This window comes from Helianthus annuus, chromosome 4, assembly GCF_002127325.2.
Source record: "Helianthus annuus cultivar XRQ/B chromosome 4, HanXRQr2.0-SUNRISE, whole genome shotgun sequence".
Lineage (NCBI taxonomy): Eukaryota > Viridiplantae > Streptophyta > Magnoliopsida > Asterales > Asteraceae > Helianthus > Helianthus annuus.
In genome coordinates, this window is record NC_035436.2 from 26,542,247 (window position 1) to 26,551,758 (window position 9,512).

General features: G+C 37.5%; 1 pseudogene; it reads right to left on the bottom strand.

Annotated features, from left to right (window-relative positions):
* Positions 1-322: 322 nt before the first annotated feature.
* On the bottom strand, positions 323-2,578 carry LOC110936004 (annotated as a pseudogene).
* Between the last annotated feature and the right edge of the window lie 6,934 nt (positions 2,579-9,512).

Genomic DNA, 9,512 nt, shown 5'->3' on the forward strand with positions numbered 1-9,512 from the left:
AAGAACAATGGGTTTCAAAAACAAGCTTTTTTTATTCCACTAAAAGCTATAAAAACTTTGATAACTGATATGCTTGTTTGAGATCAAAGCTACAAAGACTTTCTTATTTTTTGATACAAACTCATTTAGCTACAAGAAGCAGTTCAGATCTCAAACCCATAAAAAGCTCAGGCAATTTTGATGACTCTTGATAGTAATATTTTGAAAAGAAGGTGAATTGTATTTCAAATAACCAATAATTCACGTGTTAATATATCATTGTACACAATTTTATTCCTTATTTTTAAGTGACTACTATTTATACTATCTAAAGAAGGTCATATATATGATAATACGTCTTATCTATTGCCTTGATAACATATATCACAAGTTCAGCATTGTGGAAGTTTACATAGCAAGAGAAACCATTAGAATCGAGGACTAACTAAAACTATGAGAGAAGACTTCCTATGGATTGTAATACCAAATGCCTCTGTCATGTCCAAATCTTCATTTCTTAGCCCATTTGGCAACACCATGTCAAACTTGTAAACAATATTTGCTAATGCAAGTTCAATAACAGGCACACTAAATTGAATACCAGGGCATAATCTTCGGCCAGCACCGAATGGAATCCATTCAGAATGCAACCCTTGATAGGTAATGGAATTGTTCAAGAACCTCTCAGGCCGAAACTCATTTGGCTCTTCCCAGAAGGCGGGATCTCGTCCTATTGCCCAAGCATTAATAATCACTTGTGTGCCTGCTGAAATATCATACCCCATTAGTTTTACATCTTGCATTGATTTTCGGGGAAGAAGAAGTGGGAATGGAGCATGCAATCGCAAAGACTCTTTTAGGACAGCTTTAAGATAAGCCATTTTCTCCAAATCCTCCTCAGAAATCATGGATCTTCCTTGTGCTATTTCTGTTACTTCTTGTTGGAGCTTTTTCATAACTCTTGGGTTTCTTATTAGCTCACTCATTGTCCACTCTAGAGCTGTTTGCGTAGTTTCAGTTCCAGCTGCAAACGCCTCCTACAAGGAACACAACCTTTAATGGTTTTATGTTCATTGATATTTGCATTTAAAAAAATACAAGAAACCAACTAGAAGTTTCAAGATTACAATTGCTTCTTGAATGCCTTATGAAGATTCAATATGAAGGCTCAAATATCATATATCTTCTGTAATTTAAAAAATGATGCTTTAATAACAAATCCGCACATTTGAACCCATGTAAATTATGTCCAGTAAGACTAAGGGGTATGGAGAGCCTCATCCCCAAGGGGATGGGCTGCCACGTCGGCGCCACGTAGGAGTGGCTTGGAGGGGATGGACCTAGGGGGGTGGGGGATGAACCCCTTTATGTATATATATGTATGTATGTATAGGTATATGTGAAAGAAGGAAGGAGAAGGGAGGACCGGCGAGAAGGCCGTGGGTTGCTGGGGAAGCCGGAAAAGGATTGGGGGGGGGGGGGGGGGGGCGGTGTGGGGGACCGGCGCCGGGGCTCGCCGGGCCTTAGCTAAAAGAATGGGCATGTTGTTGCGATTTTTTGAAAGTTAGTACTAACACATCTAGAAATTACACATTGTAAGGTTTAATGTTTTGCTTTCCTTATTAAAGAAAGATTAAGAAACCATACCATGATGAGGGCTTTAAGGGAGTCTCTGTGAAGAGTAATTTCGGATGTGTTGTTTTCCTGCAGATCTAGCAAAATGTCAACGAAGTCTTCTCCTTCATCACTTTTAGCATGATCCCCTTTTTTTCTTGTTTACATGTTCTTCAATAATTGTTTCAAGAAACTCATCAAATTCTTTAGCTATTTTTTCTGCTCTTCCAACTGTACCAATGACTCGATCTACCCATGATAACCATGGAATATAACTACCAATATTAAAGACGTTAAATGCATCCACAAACGCACATAATAATTTTTTGTACTTTGGTCCATCAAGTTTCCTTCCGATGGAAACCCTACTAATTATGTTATTTGTTAGTGAAGCAAACATCGACCCCATATCGACTGTACTCCCACAACTTTCCCCAAGAACATGAATCATATGACCTATTTCATTTTCCCTCACTTTTTGGTATGACTTAACTCGTGTGTTACTTAGAAGCTTGAGTACCACAAGGCTCTTTAACCGCCTCCAGTATTCTCCATAAGGAGCAAATGATATGCTCTTAGAGCCATATAACAGTATGTTGGGCACAGTTAAGCTAGGTCGACTACAAAATGAGAGATCATGGGTTTTCATGATCTCTTGGACTGCCTCAGTAGAGGATGCTACAAGTGTGGGGATGCTGCCAAGGTGAAGGAGCATGACTGGACCGTATTTTTGGGACAGTATATGGAGGTTGTGATTAGGGTTTGAGCCTAGTTGGTGGAAGTTTCCGATTATGGGGAGTTTTGGTGGAGATGGTGGTATGTTTTTCCTATTCTTTGAATCAAATAAAATCCATTTAACACAAATAAAAATCACCAAAACGACGCACGAAAACAAAGAGAGGGGAAGAGATTGTAAATATGAATAAAGTTCCATGATTTAACCAGCTAGCAAATTTGTGGATAGGCTGTGCTCTAACACCTTGAAGAAGCATCTGAATATATAGTAGTATATCTCAATAGTTGTGTCATATTTTTAGTTAAATATTAAGTCATAAAATATGTAAAATTTGGATCTCATAATTTTTTTATCATATTTAGTCGATGTCATAGTTCTGTCATAAATAGTTAATTATTAAGGCGTAGACGCAAGTGTTTGTAGTATATACAAAATAGTGGACAACTGCATGCATTTAAAAAGGCCCATTCTATACACACCCCCCTCCTTCCTCATTACACCTCTCCTTGTAAGAGGAAAACTGTCGGTCCCACGCAGGCCCCACCTGTAATTATGTGAGAGGAGGGGGGTGAAAAAAGTAAATAGGGGGTGTAGAAAGTAGCACCCTTTAAAAAGGGAAATTCACTGTCCATAAGCTTTCACACTGAAAACAAGGTGGCTGAAATCTCTTTTTAAGTTTCTTTAAAGTTATTTCAGCAAACACTTAGACTATCTCTAATGCTAAGGGCGCCCTTAGGCGCCCTTAGCTGCCTAATCAGATGCCACGTCATATCCTTATGAATCCTTACAAATCCTTAAAAATCCTTACAAATCCTTAAAATCACCCAACTTTACCTCCAACCATACAAACATCCTTACATATCCTTACATTTTCCACATCATCACCCTTTTTTTCTTTAAATTTAGCTACTGGAGTTATTAAAATGTATTTAAATCATGAAATTGTTATAAATAATTAATATAGGTAAATACGTAACATAAAAATGTAAAGTAAACTAAATTTTAAAGAACATAAAAACATAATTAATGCATTAAAGATAAGTTGAATTTAGTGGAGTAAACAAAATAAATGAGCTCCATATATTGAAAGATTAAATTACTTAGGTTGGTGTAGTAATTTAATTGTGATCTTATTTAATTATCTTGTTGATAAAGAATAAAATATAAAATATGGAGTTAATGGCACAAGAACCTAAATTTCTTGGCCCTTGCAGACGGATATTCTTTGAATTTTGGATGAGATTTAATGCAGTCTCAAATTGTGGACAATTCCACGTCATCACGGACAAGCAATGTTTGGGCGCGTTGAAATAGTCTTACCGATATGTGTCACGTGTTAAAAACTAATCGTAACAGCTCTGAGCCTTTTCAATCATCTTTAGAAAGACTTCAGTCGTCTCTTGAGAGGCTTTAACATTTTTTTTTCATTTAAATTTTCCATTATAATTTTTAGACGGGTATAACTTTTTTATACCATAATATTTTATTTTATAATTACACCAAATTAAAGATGATAACCCTCTCTAGAGAGGATGTATATAACCTTGACATAGAACAATATACTTTTTTTTTTTAAATTACACCAAGTTAAAGATAATTTTATCATTTTTAATTTTATGTAATAAAAAAAATAACAATACCATACGAAAAAGTTATACCCATCTGAAAACATCATAATTGAGAATTAAAGAAAATGTTGAAACCTCTCTAGAGACGGTTGAAGTGTCTCTAGAGGAGAGATGGCTGAAAAGGTTTAGAGCCGTCACATGTATTTTTTACATGTGTCGCATATTGGTTAGTGTGAATACCACTTGGCTATAAAATCGTTGAATGTATATGTGCCGTTTGTATCTCTATATATAGTTCAGACCACATAGTAAGTTGGTCTTCCATAAAAAGTGAAAATTGTGTTTGTCGCTCTCTATATAGTTCGAACCAAATAAAAAATTAAAGCTTCCCTTAAAAGTGAAAAATGTATTTTGGACGGTAGACTTCGAAATTTTTCCAAGGTGGCGGAAGCTTTACGAGGTCAGTTGTCGATTTTAAATATTAAATAAAATTTGATTCTGTTTGGGTCGGGTATAATAAAAAGTAAACCGTAAATACATGATTAAAATACATTGACATAAAAAAACTATATAAACCGTGAATCAGCCGAGCCCGAGTCAAAGTAAGCTCGGCTTGTTAGCTCACTTGTTAGTCTTGTTTAACTAGCTAGCTTCAATTAAAGTTATATTTCTAAGGGTGGAGATACAATAGGAAGTTCATTTGGTTAGGAAGGCTAGGAAGTGATCTTGACCATCCATTTAGTTAATCAACGGCTAACATTAAATGATGGAAATTGAAGGAAAGAAAAGAGACGCGTGAGTTTTTTTAGGGGCATCCTAGTCAATCCAAGCCAATAGTTTCTCTCTCCTCTAATTCCCCCCCCCCCTGTGACACATGTGTCACCGCGACCATCAAACAAATACCAAGCCGATGAAATATTGTATTTCATACTTGGGATCTTGTATAAATATGTGTATGTTTTGCACATATCAATTATTGTTCAAATTCAAACCCTACATCGTTTTCTGGAGAATTATACGCAAACTGGTGCGTAAACGTACTCAGTTTAATGCGACAAATACTCCGGAACATCAACATATACTCAACATACCTTAAATAACCTTTACATAACTTAGAAATAGGCTTTGAAGGCTTTGGTATAGCAAAAACAAGTTAATTCGCTTACAGGGACTAAACTTGACAAACTGCGAAAGTATGCCAATTTGAACTGTAACGAACATTCCGGAACATGTCCATAACTTAAACATACCATAAATATCCTTTACATAGCTTAGAAATAGGCTTTGAGAGGTTTGGTATGCTAAAACAAACTTTTGGATCATTCAGGGACTAAAAGTGTCAAAAAGTGCATAAGTTTGCACTTTCGCGCATAACTTACGTTCTGAATACATCCGGACATCCAAAAATTTATGTAAGCATCCTTATATTATGCCTTAGTGTTTGGCATGAGAAAAATCCATTCGTCGCGTCATTTGGATCGTCTTTCACGCTTATGCGCATTCCGTCGTAATTAAGCGAACATCGCGATCGTATGGCCAAACGAACCGACATCCGACATATTTTTGGGCATGTTTCATGTCCACAATGTTTAGGCATCATTTTAGGGCCTTAAAGATGGCTTTACAGGTCTTAGAAGGGCTGGAAATAGCTTAAACACGCAACAGGGACCAAAAGTGTAAATTCTGCAAGTGGTGCAGATCAGAGGGGCCAGGCGGCCCGCGTAAGGATTGCCCAAAACATGAGGCGGGCCGCGTGAACATGTCTGACAGAAGATTTTGCATTTAATGCAGAATCTGGCCTTTCGTTCGATCAAGAGGCGATGCCTTTTCACCCAATGAAGAGCCAAGGGTCAAGTTCACTGAACTTATCCACTTGGACACATGTACGCACGAGATCAAGGCACGATATTCGATAAAACGATCCTAACGGTTCCACTTTTCCTATAAATACCCCCCCCCCCTTTAGTGTAAAATTCACAAAATCAGATCTTAGAGCTCTAAGTTGAAACCATTGTTTCATACCTGAGCTATTTGGTCTTGATTAGCACTCGGGGACCCTCCGTAAGTCTTCTTTCGCTCTTTTATTCGCTTTTCGAGTCCGAAAGTCAACGTTTTGTTGACTTTCTGCATTGACCAGCTTATGGTCGATGCGAAGTTCATGGAACTTCATAACGTGAGCGTGATCACGATGGTTATAGTCCGTAGTGACTATACCTACTGATCACCACGTTATCTAGGCTCAGTGACGAGTCGTAGTTTCGACCAAAAATGTGCATTCTTGCATATTTGGTAACCAAACTACTCGTGGGCATCAAAGCCGTTTGTTTTGATGTCAAACCTGTTTTCAAACTTAGTTAAGCATGTTCTAACATGCTTAGCTCGTCACTTTTAGTTTAGTGCTTATATAGGGTCGTAAGGTAAGCGATCTAAACAATCGCTTATGCTTTCGAACCCGACCCATTTGGTCGGTCATTAGGACCTGACCAAACACATTAGGTGACCATAGCTATAACCTTCCGAGGTTATACCTTGTGGTCACGATGTTAGGCGTTCCAGACGCGTTCTACGCGAACGACGCGTTAGGGTAGCGTAAGCTACCTAAACAGGTCGTGATGGACCGTAAGCACTTAGGTTAAGTTTCATTTTAGTATGTAGGCTTTGTTAAACCATATTACACGAGTCTCCATACTCGTTTGGTTTTCGAACCCGCGTACTATCCGATCCTTCCGATTTGGTCCGGTATATTAACATAAGCTACCTATTAGGTGCCGTTGATATTCCGTGATCTTTAGCATTATCTGGTTATTATACAAGGAACTCAAAGCAATCTCAGGTGAGTACATTGAACCCCATCTTTTACATGTTTTCGAGGAGTCAATGTGAGTACATTGAACCCTCTTTTACTGTTTTCCAAACTGTTTTGGGGTGAAACACATGTGCCTACTTGCTACTTTCATGCTTTCCTGTTTTCACATCATATACTTGCTATGTTCAATAGTACATATATAGTACATGATTTCATTGTGTTTATGCTATGTATGTCCATCGTGTGCATACTTAGCACAACACTTTACATTACATTTTCATGCTATGTATGCCCATTGTGTGCGTACTCAGTACATCGTTTTACATCACATGCTATGTATGCCCATTGTGTGCGTACTTAGTACATTGTTTTACATTACATGCTATGTATGCCCATTGTGTGCATACTTAGTACATTGTTGCACATTGCATTACTGTTGCATATGCTCATCCAGCATATGAACACATCACACTACATTTTGAACCGTTGTACTCTACAATACATTTCATGCTACGTACGCCCATTGTGTGCATACGTAGTACATTGTTTCACATTGCATTACTGTTGCATATGCTCATCCAGCATATGAACACATTACACTACATTTTGAACCGTTGTAACCATTTGACTATGTGAACCGTTTTAACCCTTCAATTTCATGAACCGTCTGTAACCATTGAACCGTGTAAACCAGTTGTATCCGTTGACATGGATTACATTTGACAATAGACATTTGACTATACATGAACATTTCTACCGTTGTTAAACATTTCATCTTGATGGTTTGGTTTGAGTAAGTGATTTAAGTAACGAGGCATGTGTAATATGATACAAGCATGGTGGATACGCCGCTGGTACTTCCTATATATAAGTGTTTGTATGGTATTACATATCGTAGCGTTATTTGAATCATTTCAATTTGAAACATAGAACATTTTATACAAATAACACGCTTTTCACAAGACATTGATTTACAAACAACAAATCTTATACAAACTCTTTTTACATGGTTATTCAGTTAACCATGCATTGTTCTCTTATTTATACATATCATTTGATCTTACCGTTTTTCAAATGATTTACAAGACAAAGCAAAATACGAGGTTCATGACTAAACATTTTCTCAAACTCAAGTCATGAATTCCGTTTTCACAAAACCAATGTATCTCACAGGCATTTTTATGCTGACGTACCTATTTTCACATGTGTTTTCAGGAGATGATGCATAGGACTTATCAAGACATACTTAGGCGGACCTGTGCCTTAGTGACTTAAAACGAGACAAGAACTAGTTAATTTATGTTATATACACTTTGATTCTTGTTTAGACAATGTAAACCTTCATGTTTGATTTATAAAACGAAACTTCATTCGCCATGGATTTGAAACAATTGATTCTGTTACAACACTCCCCGACGTTTCCGCCACGTTTTGTATGTTCTACGTGGTCGGGGTGTGACAGAAAAGATGGTATCAGAGCCAATGGTTATAGGGAATTAGGTTATTAGTAATGCTTTGACCTAGTCTATAACCTTCCTAGGAACCTAACGCGAGTTTACTTGCGTTTAGTCACAAAACAATACTGTTACCTACCCTTGGGCAACGACCACAACAAGAACATAAATTTCAAAACCGCCTTGAAAGCTAATCATCTGTTCTAGGATGATTGATTACTAGGTTTTGAACCCTCTATTGTAAGGTTTTGAACCCTTTGTTATAAGGTTTTGAACCCCTTTGAATTTTCAAAACTCCCGTCAAAGTTTTGGGTCCTAAGTAGTGTGAACACGTGCGAACTGGAAGGGTGAATGCCTGTACCCTGAGTTTTCTGTCTAAGGTTAGAGTGTTCGTACAAATCCGCATAATCGGACCAGTCACTTTTACCTGGGAACTCTTGGGGTGAGTGTCCACTTATAGGCGAGCATGTCTTCGCAATACACTATGAGGATCTATTTGCTTTGATTCAGCCCTGGTGTTGTTTGTTTGCTTCATGATTCAAACAAGTGACCATCAACCGTGATTATGGTCAGTGATTGTAACATCCTATTCTTACCCAATACCATTTTATTTGTTTCCTTATGTATTGTTGTGTGATCCAAACTATGTTATCCAAATCTTCGTAGAATCTTACATATCCGTGTGCAAGAGATTCATAGTAGGATGCCCAAAGGTATTACTTAAAATCCTCAATGGACTTCTATGTTATAGTTAAGTCCCTCGGATTATAAAGTACTACTTCATAATTAGACCCCTTGAGTGGTCTAGCTAAACAGATTCATCCAAAAATCTGGTTAGGGATATCATGTGATGATATAGCTGAAAGGACTCCTTGGTGGCCTAACCAAGAGGATCCCCTGTCGATCTAGTTAAAAGGAACCGATGGAAGTCTAGTCACCCTCGTCACAAGTTTGATATCCTTCCCCAAAACATTACAAAACAAACTGTGCGGACTGTGCAAGGGATTACGTAATTATGGATGCATACATAATTATGGAATTTAGTGCACAGAAATCACAGCAAGTTCTGTCATGTGTCTAGAGTTAACCCTATTCATTTCCAATTCTGATGAAGCATCCGTTGAGGAAAAATGAACTAGCTATTCATTTTTCACTTCTGAAGAATATCCGTTGAGGAGATGAATATCCGTTTATCCTTCATTTCCAAATCTGAAGAATACCCGTCGAGGAAAATGACTCCGTTTGTTCATTTTCGTTCTGAAGATTTATCCGTTGAGGAAATGAATATCCGTTTATCCTTCATTTCCAAATCTGAAGAATACCCGTTGAAGATGACCCCGTTTGTTCATTTTCGT